Genomic DNA, 26,485 nt, shown 5'->3' with positions numbered 1-26,485 from the left:
AAGGAAGTAACACAAAATCCCTCCTTTGAGGAAAATAAAATAGATTGTATAGAAGATAGTTCATGCTTAATTATTGTCTTTGAAATAAAATTAACCAGAAAAATTAATTGAGTGGTGCTATTTAAACTGCACTGTCTCTGCAAGGTCTTATTTTATTTTTAGAGGAAAACAGAGCCAGATATGTCATTTCAGAAGGAAAACAGATTCTGCAGGTTTTTATAGTTAAGATGCCTTTGGATGGTTTCTTTCTTTTACGTGTTCAAAATAAGTCTTAAAATGAAGGGATAATTTTTATGAAGCAAACAGGGAATGAACCTGATTAGAGGTTAAGTAATATACAAGGGCAAAGAACATATATAAGGTTTGTCATTAAACAGCCCTAAGCATATTCAGTGACTATCCCCAAATTCACATTCACGTACCACAACCATCTGTAAACTGTAAGGTCTGTCATTTGAGAATTGAACTGCTTGTTTATATTTAAAATACATGACTCTGCCACTGGTTTGAAAGTGTGAGGGCGTAAGTGCACCAGTGGCCAGGTAAGAGGATGGAGTGTCTAACTAAAACTGGGAGAAGAGCATGATACATTGGCTCTTCATTCAACAGCAGGCACTGAGCACCTGCTAAGTGCTAGGCAGTGCATTAAAGGCAGGAGATACAGATATAATGAAAACCCAGTCACCACTTATCACCAGGATCTCACAATCTGGTTTGGGAGATCCCAGAGCATTTGGGAAAATTCAAGTGGAGCAGTGTGACTAGAGTTTACACGGCATACGAGGATGGGAGATCATCAAGACTGAAGCTAAAAGAATATGCAGTGAATACATATTGAAGGACTTTGCAGTCAATGCTAAGGAGTTTTACATTTTATGTCTTTTGTTTAAACAAAAAACAATCCACGTTTACTGTAAAACAGTGGTCCTCAACCTTTTTTGGGCCACGAACTGGTTTAATGTCAGAAAATATTTTCACGGACCGGCCTTTAGGGTGGGACGAATAAATGTATCACGTGACCGAGACAAGCGCCATGAGTGAGTCTTAGATGGATGTAACAGAGGGAATCTGGTCATTGTAAAAAAATAAAACATCGTTCAGACTTAAATATAAATAAAATGGAAATGATGTAAGTTATTTATTCTTTCTCTGCAGACCGGTACCAAATGGCCCACGGACCGGTACCGGTCCAAAGAAATGTCTAAGCTAAATTATGATTTAATATTACACTCTCACGGGTCCATGACCCGGGGGTTGGGTACCACTGCTGTAGAATACTTTAAAATACAGAAAAGCTTAATATTTTCAATTGCCTGTAGTAATTCTACCACTCAAACCTGCATGATCTTTCTGGTCTTTCCCTCCCTCTTTCTATGTATAGATATGTCTCCATCTCTATATCTTTTGAGATAAATGCATATGTAAGCACAAACACATGTTTTTCCTACTTAATATATAATGAATGTTTATTCGTGTCCTTAATTCTTCTTTAACGACATCTTTTTAACAACTGCATAAGATACATCATATTACTATTTTATAATTTAACCAGTCCTTTACTGCTGGTTGTTTCCTATTTTGGCAATTATATCAGGAGTTATTTTTGAAATGCAACTGTGGTTCATTTCATGATAGCTGTTGTCCAGACCTGTTGTCCAACTGTGTGATAGTTTCAGGTTGCACAAGCGTAGAACTAGTAAAGAGAAAAAGAAGATAAGAGGATCATTGAGTGATAAAGAGAAAAATCAAGCAGTATTCCAAAACGAAATAGGTGGTTTTTAGTAGAGAGATAATATTGAGAGGGAGGAAAGAATCTGTCTATACTGCTGATCCTGGTAAGTTATTCATTCACTAAAATTTTATTGAGCACCTATTCAAAATATATGAATCAATTTAGAGGTTGGTCTTAGAACTACCTGACTGAGAATTCCAATGTGATTTTTTATGCATGTTATTGTCAGTCAATGGTTCACTGGAGGCATCTGACCCTTGAAAATAATTGACTGGGCATGGTAGCTACACAATCATTCTACATTTCTCAATTCTGTTTCAATATAGAATTAAATCAGCAGGAAGCCAAGTACCTGGCCCATATTATCTAAGCGTCCAAAGAAATGTCTAAGCTAAATTATGATCTAATATTACACTCTCACCATTATGTAAAAGGTCAATACTAGAAATACCCATTTCAACAGCGTTGTTGATCCTTTGCAGAACTGTAGTTGAAGATGTCTATTATAAATGATTATCTTTCACAGAAGGGCACATATAATATATTTCAGGATAAAATTTGTCTGGGGAAAAGAAGTAGACACATTATTCTGCAGCAACAATAAAAACTATACAAGCCAATGTATTTTCCTGTTTACTTTTTGTTGCTAGGAAACAGACTAGTAGATTGGCTTGTCCAGATGCCTCATGGCATCCACCCTTTCTGGATCCTTTAGTTGGTCTCTTTGACTTTTAAATTTTAAAAGTCCTATTGTTTAATTTGGATACTACCTCAGATTCTTTTGAAAGTATATGGAGTGAAAAATCTTAAATAAATATGGTCACTAAAAGTTTTTGGTAACAGTTGGCCCACATGCTACTAAAAATTGTCTCAATTATTGTCAATATCTGAAGTAGGGGCTATGAGCCTTGATGTTTACAGCTCAAAGTTTTAATAGTGTAATTAAAAAGTCTCCATGTGATTAATATCTTAAAATGTGCCATTCTGGTTCGTATTCATAACTTATAAATGTACACTTTTAAGTGCTAATAATGTAGCACCTCAAGATGACTAAACTTCAAAAATAATCTATAACACTCAACTTCAAAGAACAAAACCATGAGTTGTTATTTTTCTGTGCAAAAAGAAATGAATGAAATAAATCAAATTGAAAATTGTATGATAGTGTTTTTCTCTCTTCTCTTCCTCTTATCTGTAGAGAGATGACTTATAGTAAAACCTACTTAAAATTTTTCAGTGGTTTTCCAATATTCATGGTATCTTAAGTAAAATGGCAAAATCACAGAACAATATGACCTCAATATTAAAACACAAACACACACAAATAGAATAGACTAAATGTGCACTAAAATTGGTAAATAGGGTTAATTTTTAAATTAAACTTATTGGGTGACATTGGTTAATAAGATCATGTAGGTTTCAAGTATACATTTCTACAATGCATAATCTATATATTACATGTGTGCCCACCACCCAGTGAATTCTGCTTCTGTCATCATATATTTGGTCCCCTTTACTTTTACTACCTTCTACTGCCTTCCCTCTAGTAAACACCATACTATTGTCTGTGTCTATAAGTTTCAGTTTTATATCCTACATGTGAGTGAAATTATATGGTTCTTAACTTTTTCTGACTAACTTTTTTTGTTTAGCCTAATATTCTCAAGGTCCACCCATGTTGCAAATGCCAGTATTTCATCTTTTTTTCAACATGGTTATAATAATTCTTTACTGATCTATATATACTTATTTTTTAAATAAACAAATATTACTTCTCTCTTTAAAAAAATTTTTTTAAGTTCAAATATTTACATATTCCAGAAATCAGAGACCTACTGGAAGCAGTTGGAACTAGTAAAACACTGTAAGATTATCTGGCCTTCCTCTTTTTAGATTGATTACATTTAGGCTGTGAGAAAACACGTGATATCCACAAAGTGTCATAGCCAATCAATGGCAGAACTTAGAACAGATCTACGACTTCATCCTGCCCAGGGCTCTGGTGCCCTAGCTACCTCTCGGAATAGAATGAAAATTACACTCTGTCAAGGGGCTATAGCAAGAACTTTGCCTCTGAGGCAGAACTAGACAATAAGACTCAAAGATTCCTTCTAACTTTAAAAGTCTATGAAATATAGACTTTTTAGACTATACACTATAGTCCATAGTCTATAAAGGCTAGCAATGCAGCCTTCTCTCAGGCTGGAAGTCTTATAATCAGACAATAGAAATATAAGTATTTTAATATTTTAAGACAAATTCATTTTTAAAGACATAATAATTTTTGAGCCTCTGGGAATGATACAGCATATATATATATATATATATATATATATATATATATATAATGTTTTACATTGAATAGCTTGCTTATTTAAATATAACATTACTACTTAAATACATAATAAAATATGGCATAAAAATAGAGAGCTTTTAGGTGGTCTCCTGACTCCTTGCTCCAGGAGGGTAAGTTGGGAGACCAATTTTTTTTTCAAGGACTTGGAATTGGCTTGAACCTCCAATGGTCACTTCTTTCCTTCATATAAAACAATCTTTTCCTTTAAAAGTTTTGAGCTTCTGAGCTGTGGCTACATAAAGCTTCAGGTAGTCACTTTTTCCTTATTGTTTTTAAGTGAGGAGACAGTTGCAAATCGGTGTCATAATAATTTTTGAACCATTGCCTCTCCTATCTCCTGTCATAAGCCAAATTATGGTGACCAAGAGACATTTTCCCTACTCTCCTGGCTAAACCTCAAGTCAAGTATGAAGTGCAGATATTTTGTTTTGGGGAAATGAAGTAGCTTAAGAACCCTACTCTTCTACAAAACAGAAATAATAACGAAGGTGATAACTGTGATAATTTATTCTGTCAGCAGCAACTCCCAAGGATAGATCATACCATCAGTTCTTCAGAGGCCATTTTGGCCTAAGTTTATGTTGGGAGACAATTCCCCTCATACCGCTTGTGTTTCTGAACATCTTGTAAAAATACATGCACTAATGGCCCTTGTTCTGGAATACATTTTCAAAGATATTTCTATAGTAAACAGTACTGGAAGACAGAGACAGTGTCTTACTCTGAAGGAAGAAGCAGGTTTGCTTATAAGCTTGGAACATAGAGATGACTAATTTACAGTAAAATAAATATAATATCTCTCTCTGCATCAAATGGTTGGTGTGTTTACTGCCCATTATAAAATATTTGAACTCCCTAAGCTCAGGTTTCCTCTTCTAGTGTGCAGATATCACCTGGTCCTCTTCACATCATCTAATGGGTACCACTGGGTCTCAGGGGAGCAGGAAAAAATGCTGACACTCTGACTATTGCTACTGCTGTGCCAACATCCATGAAACTGTCTCAAACTAACTTGTTGACTTACAAGTGAGGTGAAAAGTTCAAACCTTTGACAGTTCTTAACAATCTGTATTCCCTGACTGGACTCAATCAATATCCATGGAAGGAGTTTGGAAGAAAGTAAGGAACTTCTGGCCTAAAGATTAAAGGATGGATTGTGATTAATCACTGTCCCTGTATATGGTGACAGTGATTTGACTTTGAGTGATGGGTATACCACACAATTACTAGTTCAAATGCTATAAAAATGTTTACCTGAAAACTATGTACTCTTACTGATTAATGTCACGCATTAAATTTAATTTTCTAAATTAAAAAAAATAAAGGTTGATCCTATAAGTCAAAAAAATAAAAAATCATTGTCTCATAACAACTGCAAGTGTTTTTTACAGATACCTTATTTGAAACTAGGATCACAGGGTCATAAAACCTCATCAGTGCCTGTTTTGGGGCCATAATGATAAAAGAATAGATTTAGAATTAATGCAACATGTCTTCAAGGGAAGGTTTTGACAGAAGCTAAGTTGCCTTATCAAGAACCTTACTGGAAGAATCAAAGAGTCTAGTCACTGATCATTTATGTACATCAGAGAGTCTTGGTTTAACTCTCAGTTGAAATGCCAGCAAGCCTTTTTTGACATTCTTTTTCTAATTCACATAGTATCGCTGTTAGAAAAATAAAATATTCAGAATAAATAATTCATTTTGGGGGGTTCTGACATTTTCCATTTTTATTTCAATCTCATAAACTATACAATATGCCAATGTATTCTTTTAGTGCAATTATAACAGAGAAAAAATCATGTACCACTGGAACCCCACATTCAGCAGTGGCCATGTTCCAATATCTAACTGGGAAACATGTTACTTCCACTTCAAAAAACAAACAGTGATTCTTAAATGTCTAGAGAAAGTGAAATAGAATTTCAGATTTACAATATTATTGCTTTACTATCAAAAAATTCAGTAATTACATCTTAGCTGGGGCTTTACATTATTCAAAATATGTCACTGTAATAGCCTGCTTCTCTCCATCTTAAAAAAATAACCTCATTTTCAGTTACGGATATTTTTTCTATGTTATACAACTTAAAAAAAAAACTCATATGGTCCTGGCAAGCTGGCTCAGTGTAGAGTGTTGGACCCCATGTGGAGGTCCTGGGTTCAATTCCCACCATGGCACATAGGAGAAGGGCCCATCTGCTTCTCCATCCTTCCCCCTCTCCTTCCTCTCTGTCTCTCTCTTCCCCTCCTGCAGCCAAGGCTCCATGGGAGCAAAGTTGGCCCAGGAGCTGAGGACGGCTCCATGGCCTCTGCCTCAGGTGCTAGAATGCCTCTGGTTGCAATGGAGCAACTCCCCAGAGGAGGAGAGCATTGCCCCCTAGCGGGCTTGCCAGGGAGATCCCTGTTGGGCACATACAGGAGTCTGTGTCTCTGCCACCCCACTTCTCACTTCAGAAAAGTACAAAAATAAATAAATAAATCCTCATAATTTATTTTTGCCTGAAATAATAGATTATACTCAGAAATCATTTCCATTTTAAAAAAATGAAAGGTATATTCCCAACTTCATCTCCATGTGTAGCAAATAAGTCATCCCCCATTGTGTTTGCCTCAAAAGGTCCCAAAAGTACTAGTGGAAGCAGATGTTATATCAAACTCATACTGAGCCATTCAGTCTTTTTGCTCCCTGATCACATTAATTTGACATTTGGAAATATTGTATTTGAAAGTTATTATCACACATAAATTTCTTAAATATATCCGACCAAAAAGAGATCTGCAGGGTGTCAAGGAAAACAATGGTTTAATTAATTTTTATATCCAGGAAAAGCTTTCATTCTTCTACCACCTATACATCCTCCTGGTTGTTGGCCAAATTTATCCTTTAAATGTGGATTCAGAAGATTCCTCTATCTCTCAAAGCCACAGCAACTATTCTTGCCGCTGACCTAACTGCAATAGAAGTTTTTCACTAAAGTTAAAACACTCCTAATGGGCATAATTTTGTGGAGTTCACTCCCCCACTTTCACCTTCTGCAAAGAAAACAGTATAAGGCTTTTTACAAGTCATCTTTAACTCCGTTAATGGGAGGTGGCAGACGGAGCTCCAATGAGCTGATGGGGCAAGATGATTGATCCAGTACTAAGGGAGATGACTTCAGTAAGCAGCTGATCTGATTCTCACAGAGTGGCAAAAAGGTAGCTTTGCAGGACAAAGTTCCAGGAGGAGAAACAGATAAGGAGAGCATAGTGCTGATTGGTTGCTCATAATGACTTTGTCTCTGAGTTTAGTTTCCTCAAATGAAATTCCCCCCATTCCATGTGCATATACAAACTATCATTAGCATCAGCACCATCTGTTTTTCATTTCTGGAGATTGTGTTGGAAGGGCCTTATTGGGAAAACAAATAAGAGAGGAAGCAAGATTTTCAGAACCTGGTATTCCAGTATTTTCAGCTCCTAGTCCCCAAAGTATTTTTGGCTCCCCCTTGTGGGAATAAGTTGTATTAAAATACACCTTGCGGGGAGACCCAGGAGCCAACCTTTATCAAGAGGCTATGGAAATTCTGGACAATATACTTATTTTAATTAGGTAAAAGGAATCAAGAGGCCACTTGGTTGAAGGAAAATGAGTCATCAATGCTTTGGGGGTGATTCTCAAGCTCATAACTAATATAGGCACTTTGCTCCCTAATTAAAACAATATATATGGTTGTACTACTTTACAGTCCCACCAACAGTGAATGAGGGTTCCTTTTTCTCCACAGCCTCTCCAACATTTGCTATTACCCGTCTTGTTGATAATAGCTAATCTAACAGGAGTGAGGTGGTATCTCATTGTAGTTTTGATTTGCATTTCTCTAATAACTAATGAAGCTGAGCATCTTTTCATATATCTGTTGGCCATTTGTATCTCTTCCTGGGAGAAGTGTCTGTTCATGTCCTCTTCCCATTTTCTTATTGGATTGTTTGTTTGTTTGTTGTTGAGTTTTATGAGTTCTTTGTAAATTTTGGATATTAGGCCCTTATCTGAGCTGTCGTTTGAAAATATCAGTTCCCATATAGTTGGCTGTCTGTTTATTTTGATATCAGTTTCTCTTGCTGAGCAAAAACTTTTAATTCTGATGTAGTCCCATTCATTTATCTTTGCCTTCACTTCTCTTGCCATTGGAGTCAAGTTCATAAAATGTTCTTTAAAACCCAGGTCCATGATTTTAGTACCTATGTCTTCTTCTATGTACTTTATTGTTTCAGGTCTTATATTTAGGTCTTTGATCCATTTTGAATTAATTTATGGAGGAAAGTATGGTGGTTCCTCAAAAAACTGCAAATAGAACTACCTTATGACCCAGCAATCCCTCTACTGGGTATATACCCCAAAACCTCAGAAACATTGATACGTGAAGACACATGTAGCCCCATGTTCATTGCAGCACTGTTCACAGTGGCCAAGACATGGAAACAACCAAAAAGCCCTTCAATAGAAGACTGGATAAAGAAGATGTGGCACATATACACTATGGAATACTACTCAGCCATAAGAAATGATGACATCAGATCATTTACAGCAAAATGGTGGGATCTTGATAACATTATAAGGAGTGAAATAAGCAAATCAGAAAAAAACAAGAACTACATGATTCCATACATTGGTGGAACATAAAAATGAGACTAAGAGACATGGACAAGAGTGTGGTGGTTACCAAGGGTGGGGGGGGAGGGAGGACATGGGCGGGAGGGAGGGAGAGAGTTAGGGGGAGGGGGAGGGGCACAGAGAACTAGATAGAGGGTGACGGAGGACAATCTGACTTTGGGCGAGGGGTTTGCAACATAATTTGATGACAAAATAACCTAGACATGTTTTCTTTGAATATATGTACCCTGATTTATTAATGTCACCCCATTACCATTAATAAAAATTTATTAAAAAAAAATAAATAAAATAAAAAAAAAACAACAATATATATGTATATATCATTTGAGATATCTCATTACATAAAGCAATCATGTGTATCTACTGGTTAATGATGATTAGAAAAGTACGTCCAAACTCATAACATTAAAATAGAATAAAAAAATGAACTAGGTTTTAGAAGACAGATATTCTAGTCCCAGCTCTGTCACAATCTTATTGGATGGCTTTTGGCAAGTCACTTGGCTGCTTCAGTCCCTAATTGTCCATAAATGGTTATAATAGCTTTCATAAATACTAAGCTGTTAAGAGTTTCATATTAGCCTGACCAGGCAATGGCGCAGTGCATAGAGCATCGGACTGGGATGCAGAGGACCCAGGTTCGAGACCCCCGAGGTCACCAACTTGAGCGCGGGCTCATCTGGTTTGAGCAAGGCTCACCAGCTTGAGCCCAAGGTCGCTGGCTCCAGCAAGGCGTTACTCGGTCTGCTGAAGGCCCGTGGTCAAGGCACATATGAGAAAGTAATCAATGAACAACTAAGGTGTTGCAACGCGCAATGAAAAACTAATGGTTGATGCTTCTCATCTCTCTCCATTCCTGTCTGTCTGTCCCTGTCTATCTCTCTCTCTAACTCACTTTCTGTGTCTGTAAAAAATAAATAAATTAATTAATTAAAAAAAGAGTTTCATATTAGAGAGGACATCAAAGTATTTAAAAAGTTATAGTGTCTTGTATCCAGCATATGTATATTTATAGGTAGCATTATATAGTCAATAGAGCTCCATTCAACTCATTGATTATAGACGAAATTAACTCTTCTAGGAAAGTATGCAGTTCATAACCACCAAGGTAAGGCAAGGGTGGTGAAGGGCCCACAGAGACGTCTTGAGTGAGATAGATTTCAATCTCAACCCTAATCCATCTCTCATTCACTGTGTAATCTTGGGAACCTCCATTTTATAAACTCTAAAATGAGGTTAAAGACAGAAGCATCCTTTCCTCGCACAGCCAGGCAGCCCCTGCTCGAGGCCTGCGTTGCCGTGGCCGCGGTTCCCGAGGTGCTGCAGCAGCAGGAGGAGGACCACAGCAAGCTGAGATCTGTGTCTGTGGACCTGAATGTTGATCCCTCACTTCAGATTGAGATACCTGATGCGCTCAGTGAGAGAGATAAGGTCAAGTTCACAGTACACACCAAGACCATGCTGCCCACATTCCAGAGCCCAGAGTTTTCTGTTACACGGCAACATGAAGACTTTGTGTGGCTGCATGACACTCTCTCTGAAACCGCAGACTATGCCGGGCTTATTATTCCACCGGCTCCCACAAAGCCTGCTTCGATGGCCCTCGAGAGAAGATGCAGAAACTGGGGGAGGGTGAAGGGTCTATGAACAAAGACGAATTTGCCAAGATGAAGTAAGAACTGGAAGCTGAGTATCTCGCTCTCTTTAAGAAGACTGTCTCCTCCCATTAAGTCTTTCTTCAGTGTCTCTCTTCTCACCCTGTTCTCAGTAAAGATCGCAACTTTCATGTTTTCCTGGAATATGATTAAGACCTAAGTGTTAGACGGAAAAATACCAAAGAGGTGTTTGGCGGCTTTTTTAAAAGTGTGGTGAAAAGTGCTGATGAAGTCCTTTTTTCTGGAGTTAAGGAGGTAGATGACTTTTTTGAGCAAGAGAAGAACTTCCTCATTAACTATTATAATAGGATCAAGGATTCGTGTGCAAAAGCTGACAAAATGACCAGATATCATAAAAATGTTGCAGATGACTACATCCACACTGCGGCCTGCCTGCATAGCCTGGCTTCAGAAGAGCCCACAGTCATCAAAAAGTACCTATTGAAGGTTGCTGAGCTGTTTGAAAAACTTAGGAAAGTAGAAGGTCGAGTCTCCTCAGATGAAGGTTTAAAGCTGACAGAGCTCCTTCGATACTACTATATGCTTAACATAGAAGCTACTAAGGATCTCTTATACAGATGTACCAATGCCCTCATTGACTTTGAGAACTCAAACAAAGCACTGGATAAGGCCCGGTTAAAAAGCAAAGATCTCAAGTTGGCTGAGGCACACCAGCAGGAATGCTGCCAGAAATTTGAACAGCTTTCTGAATCTGCAAAAGAAGAACTAAGCAATTTCAAACGGAAGAGGGTGGCGGCATTTAGAAAGAATCTAATTGAAATGTCTGAACTGGAAATAAAGCATGCAAGGAACAATGTATCCCTGTTGCAGAGCTGCATTGACTTGTTCAAGAACAACTGATTTGCCTTTACTCTGGATGAAGGATATGAATGTGAAAGCCAGCATCACTTGCACTTAAATAATTAATTACCCCAGGAGATTTATTGCCTTGATTTTAGTTTAAAATTATGTGAATAAATATTTGATTTCTAAAAATCTTTAAAAAAAAAAAGACAGAAGCATCTATCTCATTGAATTGTGAAGGCTAAATTACATAACACAGATAGACCACTTAGCACATCATTAACACTCTCTCTTTCCTTCTCCCTTGACAAAGGTTTTGATCTAAATTTTCAGAATCAGTGTGTTATATGAAAAGTAGATAAATCAAAGGAGAAATCTGGAGTTCTGTGAGGTTGGAGCTAGAAGTAGTTGCAAAGGGTTACATTGTGAAATACCTAATAAAGTAACTTTTTTAAAGGCAAAACTTTGATCTCATCCTGATTATGCTTGTGTTTATGGGACTCTTTTGGCTGAATTAGACATCAGAGAATAGTTAACAATGACTCTCAGACATCTCTTCTTCTTAATAAATAAGTGCTTGAAAGAACTCATAAATATTATACATATATATTGCCCATTTTCTCCCAATAACATATTACTTATACTTTAAAGTTCCTTTATCAAATTTTCTATTTTTTTTTTGCCAGCTTGGAACTCTACTACTCTTAAAGATGCCTACAAACAGAGATTTCATAATGCACACATTCATTCAACAAACATTCCATTGTCTACTACCTGTTCGAACTCAGGCTTGGCATAAGGGTTGAAAAGAAACAACACTGCTCTCAGGGAGTTCACAGACAGTAGTGGGGCAGGTCATTCATCCAGAAAGAGGATACAAAAAATGGCAAAGTTAGAGAGGAAGTAGTCAGTTATGTTTGAACATGTTCAGCTTGCAATGCCTCTGGGGATAGGTACCTATAATGACAGAAGTCTAGGCTGAAGATATGAACTTGAGTTCTTAGCAGCAGGCACCTGTGAGGTCAGCCAAGTTAAGTATGGAAAGTGAGAACAGAGAAGCAAAGAAAAGTCACTGAGGACTTATGTTCAGCTCACATTGAAAGGGTAGACTGAAGAAAGGGATCTATGAAAGAGACCACTAGATAAAACAGAAGCAAAGAGGAAAAAATATATTCAGGAGAGAATGCCAGTCCAGAAACAAAAAAAGGAGTTTCTATACAGAAATTAATAAGACAGAAAAGCCGTAACTGCTATTACTGTTAATATTATTCCTATTCTTAGTACTCAGGTTTTTCATCATTTACATGAATGGTGTGATAGCCTCCAAGGTGGTCCCAATGAGGTACATCTCTTAGTATCCATGCCATTGTACAGTTTCTTGTACAATAATGAATCAGACCTGGCCCTACATGACCAATAAAATATAGCAGCAGTGATGATGAGTGACTTCTAAGTTTACGTTTAAAAAGGCATTGTGGTTTCTACTTTGGTCTCTTAGATCATTTGCTCTATGAAAAGCCTCTTGCTGTGTGATGAGAACATTCAAGCTAACTCATGGAGAAGCACATGTAGAGAGGAAGTGAGATTCTCCACCTACAGTCAGCAGCAGTTTGCCAGCCATTTGAGTAAGCCACCTGGAAATATATCTCCCAGTGTCAGTCAATCCTTTGGATGGAATATATCCTCACCCAACATCTGACTGTAACCCCATTAGAGACACCAAGCCAAAACCAATTCTTGATGCACAGAAACTATGACTAATAATAAATTACCACTGCTGTTTTAAGCAAGTAATTTTGGGGGTGATTTGTTATACAGAAATAGATTAAGTATACACATGGTCCCTCTCTTGAATCTATATGGGAGTTTTTTTTTTTAAATCTGAAAGCTTTTGTGGAATCTATTTATTTCTTGGTATAGAAAAATATATTCCACAAGGTCACTTTTGGTACATTTCATTATACTTCTTTTTTCCTCTCCTTTATATCAGTTAATATTTTAACACTATATGAATTTGATGGTTGTTAACAGGAATCATTCCTTGGTTTATGCATCCTTTTAGCAAGAGATTAAGCCCTAGATAATAGATCTCACAGAAGAAAATAATGGTAAGAATGTTAAAAGAGTAATCTAGATGTCTTCTGAAGGAGGAATTATGAATGGCAACATATATTCTGTGAAGAAAGACAGGCTAACCATGATATCTAAGGCCAGCAGATTTTTTTTTAATTTTTATTTTTTTAGTGTGAAGAGAGGAGGCAGAGACAGACTCCCACATGCGTCCCCACTGGGATCCACCTGGCAAGCCCACTAGGGGGCGATGCTCTGCCCATCTGGGACCCTTGCTCTTTTTGCAACCAGAGCCATTTTAGCAGCTGAGGCAGATGTCATGGAGCCATCCTCAGCGCCCAGGGCCAACTCACTCCAATGGATCCCTGGCTGTAAAAGGAGAGGAGAAGAGAAAGAAGCAATGGGGGGGGAGTGGAGAAGCAGATGTGTGTTTCTCCTCTGTGCACTGACTGGGATTCGAACCCAGGACATCCACATGCTCGTCCAATGCTCTGCCACTGAGCCAACCAGCCAGGACCTAGGCTAGTAGAATCTTAAAAACATGAGTCGTTGGTGAGGTTTATTGTACTTGTTCTCCATAAGAAAGAGTATGATGGGACCACACTAACCATATGAACTGAGGGGTGTTTGTACAGGAGCACTTGATCAGTGGGACACTAAACATTCCTGTCTGTAAAACTTTATTTGGTAAACTACTTTGCTTCAAATTTTCTTTTAAATCAGAACTTGTTCTTTACATTCAAATTAAAGTAAGACTTATTTCACAAAACTCTCTAATTCCTCCCACCTCCCCTCATCCTCATGCTTATGGAAGGTAGAAGAAATGTCTGGCTGACTTACAGAAGTAAAGATGCACAAGGAACAGATTTATTTTTAAAATATTTGGTCCCATTTTAGGCCACATGCCTCTATCATGTTTAGTTCAGAAAATATAGTCACTGTAGATAAAGAGTAAGAAGCCAGCGAATTTGTAGCTGGAAGAATCTACAGAAAAAAATGTCAACTGGGGATGAACCTTAATGGCCCGGCTAAGAAGGGAGGGAAGTTGTAGGCAACAGAGGAAGGAGCAGAAATATAAAGTCCTTCTTTTGCACTCCTCTCACATTCCACCTTGGTGGGGTTAGGATGCAACCTTCTAAGATTTAGACAAACAATTCTGCTTGATTATGCTAATTTAGAATAGATAAAGTGCTGGACAGGACAGACACAAGTTGAGACTTAATAAGAGAACAGATGAGTTGAAAGGGGAAGTCAGGCCTGGAAAGATATGAAAACCAAGAAAAAAGACAAAATTCTAAAATAAAGTATGGAGAACGCAAAGCTACAAACTAGTCGAGTTCTGCTGACTCCACTAAAATAATGAGTATTAGGTCTATAGTACCAATGTGCCTCACTGAGAACCCAAGGTAGAGAGGTTCATATGAAAGCTCTCTTTCCTTTAAAGATGAGGGGACTTTACGAAAAGTTCAACCTTTGGGAAGAATAATAGAATAGAACTAGAAAAGGAAAGCCCACTTCTCAGATACTCAGGAAAAGAAAGACAAATCTGAGATCAAATAAGTCCTAGTAGTGACCTTGGACCTTAGGCTCCCTCAGACTTCTCTTTTATTTTCTTAGGTTATAATTTATTGATTTGGGGAGAGAGAGAGAGAGAGAGAGAGAGAGAGAGAGAGAGAGAGAGAGAGAGAAAGTGGGGGGAGAAGCAAGAAGCATCAACTCATAGTAGTTGCTTCCTGTGTGTGCCTTGACCAAGCAAGCCCAGGGTTTCAAACTGGTGACCTCAGCATTCCAGGTCAACGCTTTATCCAATACACCACCACAGGGAAGGCCAAAATTCTCTCTTTATTTAAATTTCACACTCCTTAGAGTTCAAAAGACTGTAAGAAGTGACCCTAAGAAAACTCATAAATATTTGTGAATGCTAATCAAAATAAAACAGTAAAATCAGCACATTAAATAAAAATAATATGAATGATACTTGTAAATGAGCATTAAACGTGCCAAACAATTAACTTTCACTTACCAGTATCTGCTGACTGCAAACTTTCCAAGACCTTTCACCCTCATCCTTTCAGTGAAATCTTTGTAAATTTACTTTTCTATGTTAAAAATAAAATATTAAAAAACATTTTTCCCTTTATCCCATACTCCATCCAAGTGTTTTGGTTTTGAGTCCCTAGATAACACTCCCTAACTCACAACTGAGAGTAAGAGGAGATTTCTATAATCTTGATCTAATTTTTTTAAATGATTGGGGAAATACACTTTGCAAATCTGTATTGGCTATAATTTTCATTAAGGGAATTCAGACTTAGAGGGGCATTACAGTATATACTACAGCTAAAGTGAAGTGAACACAATGTTGCCTAGCAAACATTTTTTGTTTCACATACAAATAACTATTTGAAATTAATATACCAGAAGCTACTTCTAAAGTATTCCAAAAGTTTACTCTGTTAAGCAGTTTAAAAGCTCCCTTAGGCAATCTTGTTTACAAATTAGCAGAATTCTGAATTAATGAGGTCTAACTGCCTTCTTTTGAAATAACTTCAAACATAGGCCAACTCTAACACATATGGAAATAATTCTCCTCTTGCCCCAATTATACACTGGACCTCAAAGACATAACTTTTCTTTTAGTATCTACTGAAGAATTCTTGCCAAAGATTCACTTTTTAATGGCAGCATTCTGAAGTGAATGATGAATACTCTAATATTTACCTACTTTATGCATAATATGGCTAAAAATACATATTCATTTTCTCCATTACTCTTTCCGTATTACTCTCCAAAAAACCTGGAGAGATGGTTTGGTTTTGCAGTCATCATAAATTTATTAGAGTGAACTTATGACCCAGGTTGGATGAGAACCAGAACATTCAACATGAAAAGGCAAAATTCACTTAGTTCTGCAAAACTGCCTTCTTCCAAAAATCCTGAAAAAATAACTCCTCATAAGATTTATTGTCATTTTATCAAACAAAACTTCATCACCTAAGCTAGCTTCACTCATAGAACTCATTCTGAAGTTTCCATTACCCAAACTTCTCATAAGAACTAATAGATAGAAGACTTTTTTAAGGCAAATGACTAAGTTTCCTTTATTTTGAAATCTCTGGTATATGACTCCTTCCAGTCACATAGCAAAGAAAAAGCCAAGAGGACCTAATTTAAGTGGATTTATAGAATGAAATTATATGTATATATACATATATACTGAATATATGCATATGAGAAAAGATAAAGCCAATAAATATCCAGTAAGGCAAAACCCATGAAATGTTTCAAGATGAAATAATACCACATTCAGGGCATTTCTCCACAGTTTGCCATCTGTAGTGAGTATTTTTTATTTCTTTCACCAAAGGGGATATTTTATCCTCTCTTCAGAGTAGGCATAGATATCTTTAAAAAATAAAAACTCTTAAAAGCTGACTCCAGCTTGAATATTTATTTCCTTACCATAACTTTCATTACCCAAGAAGGATATCTTATGTGAATTGTGTATTTCATATGTTTTCCATCAGACACCATTGCACATGTACTAAGTGCAGAAATCCAACCACCTATATAATGCTTTTATAAATAGTACAAGTTGGCTTAAATTAAAACAATTTTAGGAGAGTTTTCTGTTGCTTATTTTCCATGACAATCCTCCAGTTTAGGGCTTTCAAATTTGAAAGATCATTTACAACAACAGTTAACATAGGCACATATGCACAAACAGGAAATTTTTCATAAGTCATGTTCGAAAACAAGAATGAACTGTTTTCCAAATAAGAATGAGTTAATCCTTAGGGTTTTGTCCACTTACAGAGAAATACACATTGCCAAGTGACGAACTTGTTGGACAGGAGTCAGAATCAAGTTTAATATTTTGAGCTTATTCCTCTGGGGTCTGCTTGTAAAAAAAAAAGTTGGCCATAAGAAGGAAAATTTGTATTAAAATACAAGTCAGGGGAGACAAAAGAAGTAGCTACCTTGCAGAGAAAAGTGTCTGATTGTTTTTTTTTTTCCTGAAAATTGAAGCATATATTAACAAAGAAAACCAATGTTGCAATTTCAATGAAGGAACAGAGAGGGGTGCCATTTTAAATACATGAAATATTAGAAAAAGGAAAGGGTACTAGTTTCTGCATTTGTTATACAAGGTAAGTCAGTATTAATAAAAACAAAGGTAAAAAGAGATGCTGTTAATAATTATTACAGAAAGGTCATGACAAGCAATAATTCACAGGTAGTTCAAACTTATATTTCATGACCACAGACTTGATGCTTTTTTAGAGGGTGAAGAAATATTAGGTGTGGTGAGAGAAAAAGTTGAAGACGAATGGAGGGGATCAAGGAACAAATAGAAAGAAGAATTTATTACCTTTAAATAATCCATCATAGTCCTGCTTCCTAAAAAGTTCTATGGTATTCCTCTCATAGAGTTCACAGATAGAGAAGGGTAATGGACTGAAAGATAAACTAGGAGACGCACAATCTTCACATAAACCAACTGAAGTCGTCATACTTAACAAAAAGCAGCACTGACATATGCATGCCGACAAACTGAAACAATACCAATGCTGATCACATTCCCAGAGGAATCTGAAATAAATTGGAAATATATAAGAAATTCAGAATTTCCAGTGATACTAATGGATTTTTTTCCATGAAAATCATTAACATTATAAAGTTTAAAGGCACACCTTTCTTTTATGACATATAATCCTGATAAGGGTGATGCAGTCCAATAACCAGTAAGGTACACATTAGTGCTGTGGGGGAAGAAGAGCTGATACGTTGTATCACTTAGCATAATGACTGACACATTCTCTAAATATACATACAGCTCACAAAAATTAGGAGATATTTTGAAATGAATATGAAGCTATAAATATCCCCTAATTTTTGTGAGCAGTATATCTTTGGGAGGAGGGAAGATGGAAAGATGCATAGAATATAGAGGTTTAGTGAAAAAGAAGATCATCAAAAAGTTAGGAAGTAAGGTTCATTGGTGAAGTAACAACAGAGGAATTATTTAAGCTTAGATAAAAAAAGAAAAGATTTCATGTCTTCCAAAATATTATATATATATCGCTGATCTCCATCTCTACTGCAGACAGAACAAGATAAAATACCATTTAAATGACTTAGGTTAAATATAATATAAATAAGACTTCTTGCCAAATACTTGAAAAGATTACTAAGGGAATAAAATGTATTCTCACTTAACAAAGATAAACGAGGCTGGACAACAGACTAAATCAGTTTTGTGAAGTTCTATATGGCTATAATAACTTTCTGATCAATGCCAAAAAGATATCCATATACAAATTTAATAGAGACCATTGAATTACATGGTTTTTTTCCAGTCACTGTACTTAACATCTCATCTTGATCTATCAACACGACAATAATATGCCCATAATTTACCATAACCTTCTAATAAGATTTAATACCATCATTCAGCTCAAGATGCAACCACTTCAATTTCATCAACTTCTTTTTTCTTTCCTTTTCTCTCTTTTCTTTCTTTCTTTCTTTCTTTCTTTCTTTCTTTCTTTCTTTCTTTCTTTCTTTCTTTCTTTCTTTCTCTTTCTTTCTTTCTTTCTTTCTTTCTTTCTTTCTTTCTTTCTTTCTTTCTTTCTTTCCTCTCTCTCTCCCTCCCCCTTCCCCTTCCTTCCTTCCTTCCTTCCTTCCTTCCTTCCTTCCTTCCTTCCTTTTCTTTCTTTTCTTCCTTTCTTTTCTTTTGTAAGCTCCCCTCAACTACTTTCAAACCTTTTCCATCTGGCCAAAAAGTAACAAAAATATCTCATTTCCTGTGCCCAACCTGCCTGATCCTTCCTGCAGACAGGGCCCACTTAACTATCACCTGATACAGTCCTCACCTGATCTCTATACCCTCAATTGCTCAACTTTAATCTCATATACTCCCAAACTCATAGAGTTCTCTGTTTACCTCTCTAACCACATTCAACATATTCCATCTTGGATTATTAGTGGGCTGTGTTTTCCCATTCTCACCAGACTAGAATTTCCTTGAGGGAAGATATCATAACTAACTCATCTCAGGATTCTTTTCACCCTGAGGAGACTAGCTAGGTAGTATATTTAATGAATTAAAGTACAGCCCTTTTAGATTTAAAGACACTGTTACCCAATCAATAGTTCACTGATCAGAATTTACCTAATTCTCAATTTCTTTCACTTTAAGTCTGGATTGTTGTGCAAAATATTATAATGGAAGAAATCAATAACTTTCACTTTAAGTCTGAGTTTAAAACTTTAAACTCTAAGATACTAAAATCCTTTTCACTGGATATGCTCATCTTTATGGTCTAATTTATATGTTTTTAGAAATAAAGCTAGTTGAGCTTTTTCATACAGCTCAAGGTGGGAAAAAAAAGTTCAAACTTTAATGTTCAAATCCAGCAAATTCACATAATTCTCCTTAGCTTCTCCACAGTCACTTGTAAAATGGTTTAAACAGTGAAAGTTCAGAACTTTACACAATTATCAAAACTTTCAAAGCTTGGGAAGTACTCTGAAGAATGAGAAAAAATCACTACTTACCAGTTTCTTGGAGGGGAGTCGAGATCAATAGCTAACATTACCCTACCAAACAGGAAAGTATTATTTACTTGGTAATCCTTAATAAAATAGCTGCCAATCTTGTACAAAAGCTTCTGACATAAGTAATACAAAGAAATGCTAACTAAGCCGGTGGTCTCAGAATCATGCAAGTTTCATTTAATAACTAGTACAATAATCATGCAATTTCAAGTATGCATCAGACATGTATTTGATGAGTTCATCCTTCCTCATCAATGGCAACTCCTCAGCTTTGGGGCCCAAGAACGTATTTCAGTTGAGAATAGTCTTCCCCTAATCTAGCTTCTTCACTTAGGAAGAATCTCTAATTAGGAGTGAAACAGTGGTAATGTTAATAAAGAATTAAACATGACCTTTTATTTCTCTAAATGAGGTATTCCAAAATTCACCATTCAAAGATTCTACTTCTCATTTATATTCAACTGTTATGTAGAAAGATTTTGACCTGGGCTACATGAATATTTGTTCAAAATGAATACTTCTGAAATGTGTCTTCTAATTTAGTCAAGGCCTTATAAATGTCCTTGCTAAATAAAATCCCATAATGCACACTATTTCAATTACAGTTATTAAAGAAATTTTCTTCACTGTGACTCCAAAACAGTGGAATACTTATCTCTTTAGATACTGCTCCTCTAGCTCACCCTCTAGGTAAACCAGGTAATATTTTCACCTATTTACTTCCTTGCCCTACTTCCTGTACACTAGTTATAGTGCAGATTGCATGGGTTTTGTGTAATCAATCTTGTTCTCACAATACAAAAACCTCTCAAATCTTACTACTCTCTCTGATGTGGGCCTTACCCCATCCAATTACTTTACAATATTACCCTAAAATCTTTCTCCTCTGCTGACTCAATTCCAATGACATTCATATAAGTTCTACTTTTCCTTCCTGTTGTTTTCCTCCTCCCATATGTTGTTTCATCCTAGGTTCTATACAAATCCATGATGAAATTAGCTAGACATTTTCCTTTTCTGCTTACATTCCTGCAGATTGGTACATTTCTCCATCGCTTATACTCTGAGTACTTTTTAGCAAATCTCAATGTCTTATACATCCCTAAGATTTCTTAATTGCTCACATCAACTGGGTTTAAAAATATAGCTAGAAGAGAATTCAAGTATTAAAGATAAATTCTTGACCATGAGAGAAACTTAAGACTTAAACTTAAGAGTAGTCTCTTAAATTAAAGAGACTACTGAGAAAAAAGTTACAAAATATCTATCTTTAAAAATCTTTCGGGAGGATGACGTCAGAGTAATGGCGTGGTAGGAACTGATACCGATAAATCTCCCCCAAAACTCAAAAAGATCTTCAACCAGAAACAGAAAAACCTATTCTTGGAGCCTCCAGATGTTTCGCAATACACCCAAAGGTATGATCGAGCAAAAAATTGGCTAAATATATAACCAAACCCCAAAAGAAATAGGGAGTAAGAAATGCTCCGCCTTCCTCACTAACCTAAACAGGGAGGTATTCACTGGAAACTGAGAATATAGAAACTAAGGTGGGCAAAGGGGGTGAATAGATCCAGGCCGCAGCAAAAACGGCTGAACCAGGCTGTGGCATGGAGATCCAAGCCAAGGAAAAACTGTTCCTGTGACAACCCGGGCAATACAGCTAACACTTGCGCCAAACCCAGACAAAGAAAGGCAAGCGGGGCAGCCATTTTACCTGATCTCCTGGTCGGAGCACACAGATAGTGGGCGAGAGATTCCTTCCAAAGCCCCGGGAGGGTGCGCCTGGGTTACTCCACAGAGAGGCAGAGTCAGAGGCCTTTGTGTGGGCCGAAAGCCTCCGGGCCGCCCCAGTGCCCTGGGAGAGCCGCACATGGGAAGGGAGTGAGAGCTAATTCCAACACTGGAACTTTTCAGTGTAGGAGGGAGGTTTCATTCAGAGGGCAAGACTCCGGCCTCACATCCTGGTCTGCGTGCACGGAGAGTGGGCAGGAGACTCCTCCCAGCACCTCGGGAGTGGGAGCCCGTGTTGTCCCACGGAGGGGCAGAGTAGGGGGCCTTTGTGTGGGCCGAGGGCAGTGTCTCAGGCTGCCCCAGCACCTTGAAAAAGCCGCACACGGGGACGGAGCAAGAGCCAATTCCAACGCTGGAACTGTTCAGTGCGGGCGGGGGGTTTCACTCAGAGGGCAAGACTTCCAGTCTGACATCCTGGTCTGCGCGTGCAGATAGTGAACGAGAGTTTCCTCCAAGCGCTCCGGGACTGGGTGCCCGCCCGTGTTACCGGACAGAGTGGCAGAGCCAGAGGTCTTTGAGTGGGCAGAAGCCCCAGCAGATTATGCTAGCGGCTCTGACTGACTGAGCTTTACCCAGAGCACTGTGCTGAGTGGGAATAGAGTGGGGAGTTGCCAGCTCTTTGAGCCTCTTACTATCCAGGCAGAGGCAGCAGCAACCCCAAAGCTGGATTATCAGGCTACTAATTGAGGAAGGAAAGACTAGGAGAGAGGCTCCAGGAACACGGACGCTCTCACTGTCGGAGCCTATAAATGCTAATAAGCCTGGACTGCCAACGAGACTGAAGCACAATACATGACATCACCATAGAGACTTATCAACTGCAAACCTCCACCTGAGCGTGCCAAAGGGGCAGAACCCGGGGTTCAGAGTCACCGACCAGGAAGAGGGAGAGAAAAGAAAAAGCAAGAAGATAACCTCTCAAAATCAAGAATAATCCGCAAACTTTATAACCTATCCCACTTTATTATATTTGTTCGTTTGTTTCTCTTATCTTCATCCTTGATTTTTTTTTCTCCTCCAATTTGGTCGTTTAACTCTCTACCGGTCTTACTCTCTCCTCTCCTTGAACTACACTACCCATAAGTGTTACATCTCCCATTATCTTTTCTTTCCTCTTCCTTTCTCTCTATGAGGGTTGCACTCCAAAACCCTTAACTCTCTCTCTCTCTCTCCTCTTTTTTCTTCTTTTAGTAGTTCCCTCTTTTTTCTCTCTCTCTCTTTCTTTTCTCCCTCTATATTGGTTTCTTCCTTTCTCCTTTACGTCTCCTCTCATTCAAACCTCAATAACGAACAAATTATTTTATCTGGGGCACAAACTTATGTTTGTGGCATTTTGGGGAGTTTTTACTTCACCTTTTTAACTTACTAGCAGTGCTTCCATCCCTGGCTCTCCATTTTATCAAGCTCTTGTTCCACTAAATGCAATAGTAATTTTTTAATTTGTCCCCCCATTTTCCTGTTTCCCTCTTACTCCTCTCATCATAACTCTTAGTCAACCAATATCTAAACGCAAATCATTTTATTCTTGATCCAAATTTTTTCATTATTTGCTTTTTGTGGGTCCATACGCCACACCTTTTTTTTTTATTTTATTATTTTTATTATATTTTTCTTGCACCTTTATTACCTTTCCACAATTCATGCCCTCCATTACAGGCATTGTTTGTTCTATTAAATACAATATAACTCACAGTTCACCACAAGATTATCTCAAGAAAGAGGGGAGAGGAGAAGAGAGGAAAAAAGGAGGGGGAAGAATAATTTTATTTTTTAAATTTTTATTTTATTTTATTTTTCTTTATTTCATTATTAATTTTTAAAAAAACAACTTTTTTCGATTTTTTATTTTTTTAACTTTTTATTTTTTATTAAATCTCATTAATACTATCAACAAAACCACCCTCAGATGCCATTAAGGAAGAGAAAATCGAATATCATAGATACAAAAGAAAGGGACGTAACACAGATAGATAAGGAAAAATCTATGGAGAAAAAATTTAATATATTGGAAACCTTGGAGTTAAATGACAGAGAATTCAAGATAGAAATCCTAAAAATACTCAGAGATATACAAGAAAACACAGAAAGGCAATTTAGGAAGCTCAGAAAACAACTCAATGAACACAAAGAATATATGTCCAAGGAAATTGAAATTATAAAAACAAATCAAACAGAGATGAAAAACTCAATTCACAAGCTGAAAAACGAGGTAACAAGCTTGGCTAATAGAACGGGCCAGACAGAAGAGAGGATTAGTGAAATAGAAGACAAGCAACTTGAGGCACAACAGAGAGAAGAAGAGACTCAAAAATTTAAAAAAAAAATGAGATAGCCCTACAAGAATTATCTGACTCCATCAGAAAGAATAACATAAGAATAATAAGTATATCAGAGTGAGAAGACAGAGAAAATGGAATGGAGAACATACTCAAACAAATAATAGATGAGAATTTCCCAAGCCTGTGGAAATAACTAAAGCCTCAAATTCAAGAAGCAAACAGAACTCCAAGTTTTCTTAACCCCAACAAACCTACTCCAAGGCACATCATAATGAAATTGGCACAAACCAATGGCAAAGAAACAGTTATCAAGGCAGCCAGGGAAAAGAAGAATACAACATATAAAGAAAGGTCCATTAGATTATCATCAGATTTCTCAGCAGAAACTCTACAAGCTAGAAGAGAGTAGACCCCAATATTTAAAGTCCAGAAAGAGAGGAACTTTCAGCCACGAATACTATACCCATCAAAGCCATCCTTCAAATTTGAAGAAGAAATAAAAACATTCACAGATACAGAAAAGATGAAGGAATTTATCATCAGAAAACCCCCACTCCAGGAATTACTAAAGGGGGTTCTCCAATCAGATACAAAGAACAAAAAAAAAAAAACAGAGCCACAAGTAAAAGCTCCAAGAAGAACACAATAAAACCAAATTTAAACTGTGACAACAACAAAAAGAAAGGGGGGAGAGGAGGGAGATTAACAGTAGCAAAGGACGATGAAGTGCAAAAGTACTCACAAAATAGTGCACTACAATGAACAGGGTAGAAACCCTTTTCATTACTTAAAGGTAACCACCATTGAAAAAACCACCACAGAAGCACAAGAGATAAAAAAGATAGCAACAGTGGAAAGATGTATGGAATACAACCAAATAAAAACAAAAGATATAAAAACAAAAGAGAAGGATCAAACAAGACACAAAACTAACAGAAAGCAATCTATAAAATGGCAATAGGGAACTCACAAGTGTCAATAATTACACTAAATGTAAATGGTTTAAACTCACCAATAAAAAGACACAGAGTAGCAGAATGGATTTAAAACAAAATCCAACTGTATGCTGCCTACAGGAAACTCATCTAAGTAACAAGGATAAAAACAAATTCAAAGTGAAAGGCTGGAAAACAATACTCCAAACAAATAACATCCAAAAAAAAGCAGGCATAGCAAAACTCATATTTGATAATGCTGACTACAAGACAACAAAAGTACTCAGAGATAAAAATGGCCATTTCATAATGACTAAGGGGACACTGAATCAAGAAGACATAACAATTCTTAATATATATGCACCAAACCAAGGAGCACCAAAATATATAAGACAGCTACTTATTGACCTTAAAACAAAAACTGACAAAAATACAATCATACTTGGAGACCTCAATACACCACTGACGGCTCTAGATCGGTCATCCAAACAGGGAATCAACAAAGATATAGTGGCCTTAAACAAAACACTAGAGCACCTGGATATGATAGACATCTACAGGACATTTTATCCCAAAGTGACTGAGTATACATTTTTCTCCAGTGTACATGGATCATTCTCAAGAATTGACCATATTTTGGGCCACAAAAACAACATCAGCAAATTCAAAAAAATCGAAGTTCTACCAAGCATATTTTCTGATCATAAAGCCTTGAAACTAGAATTCAACAGTAAAAATGAGGGGGGAAAACCCACAAAATTGTGGAAACTAAACAACATACTTCTAAAAAATGAATGGGTCAAAGAAGAAATAAGCGCAGAGATCAAAAGATATATACAGAAAAATGGAAATGAAAATACGACATAGCAGAATCTCTGGGATGCAGCAAAAGCAGTAATAAGAGGAAAGTTCATATCACTTCAGGCATATATGAACAAACAAGAGAGAGCTGAAGTAAACCACTTAACTTCACACGTTAAGGAACTAGAAAAAGAAGAACAAAGACAACCCAAAACCAGCCGAAGAAAGGAGATAATAAAAATTAGAGCAGAAATAAACGAAAGAGAAAACAGAAAAACTATAGAAAAAATCAATAAAACAAGGAGCTGGTTCTTTGAAAAGATCAACAAAATTGACAAACCCTTGGCAAGACTCACCAAGGAAAAAAGGCACAGGACTCAAATAAATAAAATCCAAAATGAAAGAGGAGAGATCACCACAGACATCATAGATATACAAAGAATTATTGTAGAATACTATGAAAAACTATATGCCACCAAATACAACAATCTAGAAGAAATGGATAAATTCCTAGAACAATACAACCTTCCTAGACTGAGTCATGAAGAAGCAGAAAGCCTAAACAGACCAATCAGCAGGGAGAAAATAGAAAAAACTATTAAAAATCTCCCCAAAAATAAAAGTCCAGGCCCAGACGGTTATACTAGTGAATTCTATCAAACATTCAAAGAAGACTTGGTTCCTATTCTACTCAAAGTCTTCCAAAAAATTGAAGAAGAAGCAATACTTCCAAACACATTTTATGAGGCCAAAATAACCCTCATACCAAAACCTGGCAAGGATGGCACAAAGAAAGAAAACTACAGACCAATATCTCTAATGAATACAGATGCTAAAATAC

At 36.9% G+C, this 26,485-nt stretch overlaps 1 protein-coding gene and 1 pseudogene across 1 annotated transcript in view; one reads left to right on the top strand and one right to left on the bottom strand.

The window, feature by feature from the left end:
• The window catches only part of GPC3 (glypican 3), a 692,738-nt gene that overhangs the window by 483,112 nt on the left and 183,141 nt on the right, over positions 1-26,485 (bottom strand). The window lies entirely within an intron of this gene.
• Positions 10,005-11,363, top strand: LOC136316806 (sorting nexin-5-like; annotated as a pseudogene).

This window comes from Saccopteryx bilineata, chromosome X (genome assembly GCF_036850765.1).
Source record: "Saccopteryx bilineata isolate mSacBil1 chromosome X, mSacBil1_pri_phased_curated, whole genome shotgun sequence".
Taxonomy (NCBI): domain Eukaryota; kingdom Metazoa; phylum Chordata; class Mammalia; order Chiroptera; family Emballonuridae; genus Saccopteryx; species Saccopteryx bilineata.
Note: the sequence above shows the minus strand (reverse complement) of the source record. Positions and strands in the feature narration are given on the sequence as shown.